Source organism: Tupaia chinensis, unplaced genomic scaffold (assembly GCF_000334495.1).
Source record: "Tupaia chinensis unplaced genomic scaffold, TupChi_1.0 Scaffold000706_1, whole genome shotgun sequence".
Taxonomy (NCBI): domain Eukaryota; kingdom Metazoa; phylum Chordata; class Mammalia; order Scandentia; family Tupaiidae; genus Tupaia; species Tupaia belangeri.
Genome location: NW_006160229.1, coordinates 2,749,247 through 2,754,955, shown reverse-complemented (window position 1 = coordinate 2,754,955; position 5,709 = coordinate 2,749,247).

Below are 5,709 nucleotides of genomic sequence, written 5' to 3'. Positions count from 1 at the left end.
TTGGGAAAAACAACCCCCCCACAAAAAAAAAAAAAAAAAAAAAAAAAAAAAAAAAAAAAAAAAAAAAGAAAGAAAGAAAGAAATAGTTTTCTATTCTTGTGCGTATTGATTTTTTTTCTCTGAGCCCCTCCCTCTTATTTCCCACTATCTCATCCGTCCTATACAGTCTGGTATACACACACTGATTATTTTTAAGATTTTCTAAAAGTATTGTACTGCAATTTCCCTACAACATGTCTATGTTTATTTGTTTTTATTATTCTGCTTAGGATTCATTGTGCTCCTTTGAACTCAGTATCTAAGTCTTTCTTCAGTTCTGGAAAATTTGGAGCCATTATCAGTTTGAATATTAAGTTTTCTATATTTTAACAATTCTTCCCCTCTGGAACACTTTTCAGATGTGTATTGGCCTTCCTTGTACTATCTCCATGTCATTTGAAGTCTCTCATACATCTTTTTAGTCTCTGTCACATTTTGAATGATTTTTCTCAAATACTATTTATTCTAAACTATGTTTAATTGGCTATTTGACCTCTTTTCATTTTTATTTGAGAAAAAAGGTTTTTGATCAGAGGGTTTATGCATGCATGATAGAGAAAGAGAGAGAGGGAGAACCTTACCACAATGGGACCTGATCACACCACAATTCTTTTTCTTCCAATTATCCATCCTGTCAGAATCCTTGGAACATGTATGCATGCATGCCATGTTTTTACAAACTGCTGGGCCTGGACCTGAACCCTGGTAGGCTATGTGGGATCTACTTTCCTTTGCACAGTGCTTAACTATTACACTATGGGGCCAATTCTGTCTCTTGAAATTTCAGAAATTATTGTTTTTATTCCTAGTTCTATTTGTTTCTTTTCAAATAAGCCTGCTATTTTATCACTGTATACTTTTCTCTCATAAGAGTTTCCAATCCTCCCTTATCCTTCCTTTATTTAGTTAATTATTTCAATATTTCATGTTATGGTTGTTTCACTGCTTTATTTTTCCTAGTTTGGGATTGCTTATTCTCCCATTTTCTTTGTGTCATGTTTCTCCTTCCATTTCCCTATGAGGTTTATATCTGAGTTCTTTATCATTTTCTCCATAAAACCCAAGAATATTTGGGTTGGGGCACCTGGTACTGAAAAAAGAGCATATGTTTTACAGTTAGATCAGGATATAACCTAGGACTAGTCAGTTATGTGCTCTGGACCTCAGTTTCCTCATTGTCATGTATGAATAATAATAAAAATAACAACCTTATAAGAGTTGTTATGAAGCCCAAAGGAGAAAGCAATGTTAAATAGCTAATGGATATGAAAATTTTAATTATTACTCTTCTAATCACCTCTTGGTCCTTTTGTTCAGTACTTTACGAAGAGAGAAGTAACATTTGTGGTGTCATGTCAACTTTTTTTAAAAATTCATTTTAAAGACAGTTTTTAATCACAAAAATGTACAACTCATCCAGCCCACCAGCCTCAAGGGATCACACTTAATAAAATTGTGAAAAAAAAATTTTTAGGCTTCAAGCTCTAACTTCCATTTATAAATCAAGTGTGGACAGAATATTTTTGAATAGTTGACACCTAAGGGGAGGTTATGCATACCAGATAACCTGAGCAGTAAAGCCCAGTATCTCTTAATTAATTGGATATTTTAGGCCAAATGTGAAAGAAAATAAGCCTAATTAGGCACTGAGAATTGAAGTAACTTGCCCAAGGTCACACAGTCCATTTGCTTTTCTCCTTGCTTCCCTAGTCTAAGCTACCTCTATGTCCTCTCCAGACTACTGCAAGCAGTCACTTAAATAAGTCTCCCTGCATCTAGTGCTCTGGCTTTAGTCCACTCTCTCCCCGAACTCCCAGAATCATCTATTTAAAATGGCATCTTGCATAAAACCTGCCAATGGCTTCCAGTTGTGCTTATAGTCAATGGGAAGGCTTGAAATGCTCCACCGCCTTTTTAGCTTCTCATCCTCAGCTCTTACTACTCTCTCCCTCATATGCTGAGCTCCAGACAAACTGGTTCTGATGTAGTGTATTCAAATATATTGTATTCTCTTCTTATGCCTTGGATTTTAGAACCTGCTCTTCCCTCTTTCAGGAGGGTTCCCTTTACACACAATTGGCTAAATAACTCTTCACACTTCATATTCATTCTTCAGACCTCAACTCAAATTTCAGTTTGTGAGGATGTGAAGATCCACCAGTGAAGTTCACTGATGTCCCAGACTAGGCCAAGTCTGTCATGGCATGTGCTTTTTCTTTATAGCACCTACTATGTTTGCAACATAGTAAATTCAATAGTTATTTGGTGAATGCATGAATCACTCGATTAGTGGCTCCCTTCCTGACTAGATGATAAGTTCCAAAAAAATTACTTAGTTAACTAGTAGACCCATGAATTGAACGCAGGAATTCAACCTCTTGCTATTCCTTCCTGTTGGCCAGACTCTAATATACCAGTCTCTATTTCTCTGTCTCCTGCTTAACTGGCCAGTGGTATATTCACAACAGCTACTGCATGATCTCATTGGTGGTTCAGTGAGGGCTACTCCGACTTCTACCTACACACTCATTTGGCAATTCCTTTTTGTCTATGGAGTACCTTCCTCAGAGGCAATTATCTGCAAATATCAAAATGCCACCATCTAAGTACTGTCCCTTCCAATAACGATGGCTGTTTCCATATAGCCTTCTTTCAAAATACCCTTAAGCCAGTTGTGAGGAAGGTAGTACTTGCTTTCTCCATACCTCTGATTCATTGGTCTTATGAATGCACTCTCTTCACCTGGCTTAGAGTGGATTGAAGCACTCAAATAAGTATTGAGTCAGGAAAGTCATGATGCATTTTTGCATAGAAAAACATGTCATAACTTTCCTGACAACCTAATAGAACAAGGAACTGAAGTCAAAAGAAATGGAAGAGAAGAAGGCACTCCATTTGACCACAGGTGAAACCTGCCTCTTTTTTCCCCCTATTTTCTCATTTGCCTTTAGCCTGAAATGAGTAATTTAATTTTAAAATCTGCATATACCTGTATATTAAATTGCCCAATGGGCAATGAGTGTGCATACATGTGTACTTCTCCAAATACCTTAATTTATAGCATATAGTTTGAATCTATAACAATCATGCAACATTATGCATAATAAAAAGTGCTCTCTGATGATTATACTGGTTGGTAGCCTTTTTTGGCCATTTAGAGCCTTCAAGCATGGAGATAGTCTTCCCTACATTGGAAGTTCCCCATTAGGAAGAACATCATATAAATTACTTCTCTGATTATCTAACACTGAAGCACTCCGTAGGCCATTACTACGTTCTGGATTAGAAAACCCAAAAGGTATAAAATGGGAATTTGTGATCTGAACGTGGCCTAATTATCACATGGTCGAATACAATCAGTGCAATCACTGGAATAAATGCACTGGCATAGAAGTGTAATTTATACTCATTTGGACACTGAACTACTTCCAGCAGGATCTGGTTTTCATGTCCACCAGATCCTAAAAAGAAAAAGCAAAAAGAAATGGGGAACCATAGCATCTTCTGCATGTATGGAGACTAATGTACCTTAAAGCAATTGGTCTTAGTGGGTGGTGTCTTTCTTTTATTTTAATGACCTGATGTTTTCTCCTCTGTCATTTCATTACCCAGTGAAATAAGAATATTAATATGAATAAATGTAGCTCTATGCTATGATAATGTTTTGAATAAGTTGTAATAATGCACACAAATGAACACTGGAAAGGTGAAAAAGAATCACCTGACAGAGGCCAGAATCTGTCTTTGGCCTAGGGATTGGAAAGAAGAAAAAATTCATTTTTTTTTCCGGTTTCCTACCTTATGATCCTCTGAGCTTTTGGTAGTTCTATTCAGAAATTCAGTGCCTTGAGGGTGGTGAGGTCACCTGGTACATATAACAAACTATGCCTCTGAGGTTTGCCCATAAGTATCAAAGGAGGTATTTTATATTTTAGCCCAATTCTCACTACAGCCCATGAAAAAGGAGTACCTAGCACAGGTGTGTTTATTTCACAACACACAGAGAAGAAATCACGTTCCCCCAAAGTGTTCCAGTTATAAGTGAGTTTTGTGGAATCACAGGACTGTTTTTCCTGTATTGCTGCATCAAAACTACTTTGGGGATCAATTCACTGTTCTGTAAAAGGACAAGAAGTATGACACTGACTGATAGTGAGGCACAGCTTTAGTTCAGGTGCACTGATTCAACTGTGATGTCACTGCCTTCTATTGTAGTTGCCCACTCATCAGACCCCTTGGTGATATTCAATAAATGCCGGTGAAGCCTTAATAAAATGTACTTCCATTAAAAAGCCACCAGAATATAGCTAAAATAAAGATTACCAATGGAGTATTTGTTAATGATTAGTCTGTAAAAAAACCTGTTTGGAGAAGCTTAGTTTTATTATATATAAAACCCACCTTTGAATGATACAGGAAATTTCTGTTTTACTAGACCTGGAAATACTGTGCCACTTCATCACTCTGCAAAATGCAGTATTAGACAACTATATTATTAGGATTAGGACCAATGTTTCATGGTTTTTATGTCTCCTGCACCTAACACATTGACAGGCACAGTGTTAACATAACTAATCTCATACATACATACAAACATACATATATACATACATTCTTTTATGAGATGATATCATAGCACAGAATCTGAACCAGCCCTTGAGTACAAATGTGAAGCTGATGCCTTATGAGCCATTTTTATTTATTTATTTATTTATTTATTTATTTATTTAATTTATTTAATTTTTATGTTTTTGCCATAGGGTGCCTGTAGTCACTTGAGAGAGACAGAGAGAGGGAAAGTGAGAAATCACTTCCCGGGGGGATGGCCATGCTATAATCCTTTCTCCTCCATTCTCCTCTTTGGATTTTGGGACTGCATGCACACACATTGACAAGATTTTGAAGCCTTTGAGTCCAGGACATAAACCATAGTTGGCCTTGTGGGAGTCCAGTGCCTTAACCAATGCGCCACCTGCTGGCCCCATGTAGCCATTTTTCGAGAACCCTTGAGGAGTAGTGAGTCTCAGTGTGGACAGAGCTCTAGTAACAAGTAAACTTTTAAAAATGCAGAAACCTGATTGCCACCTAAGAGTTAATCATAAGACACACTCAAATATTAAGTACACTTTTTAGCTACAGCAATGTACTGGCCACAACTCCCTACACCCCTATGGTAATATTTACCCATTTTACAAATGAAAAACTGAGGAGGTTTGTAGAAGGTAAATGACTTCTCCAAGAGCACATGACAAGCAAGTGATGGAGTCAGGATTTGGACCAAAGTCCATCTTTCTTACTGTCTTCTGCCTACTTCAGTTATTCAATCAGCATCTCCATAGCCAGAGCTTTAACTTGTGGGGATTTTTTTGTGCACTGTTTTTTGTTTTCTTAGTTTCAATAGAGGTTGTGATTCATATGTCTAGTAAAAAGTCAGTAACTTAAGGAATGTTGGAAACGACGGAGAGAGAGAGGGAAAACAAAAAAGACAAAGAGAGAAAGAGAAATCAAACAGTTTAGGCCGTGGCATAGTTCAACAAATCTTAAATAGCCCATGCTTGTGTGTTGAGCAGAGGACACTGGACCCACACATGGTTGCAAATCATCTTTGCAAGCAAGCTGAAACTTCTGTTGCCATTGGTTTGTCCTAAACAATCTGTCACCACATAGCAG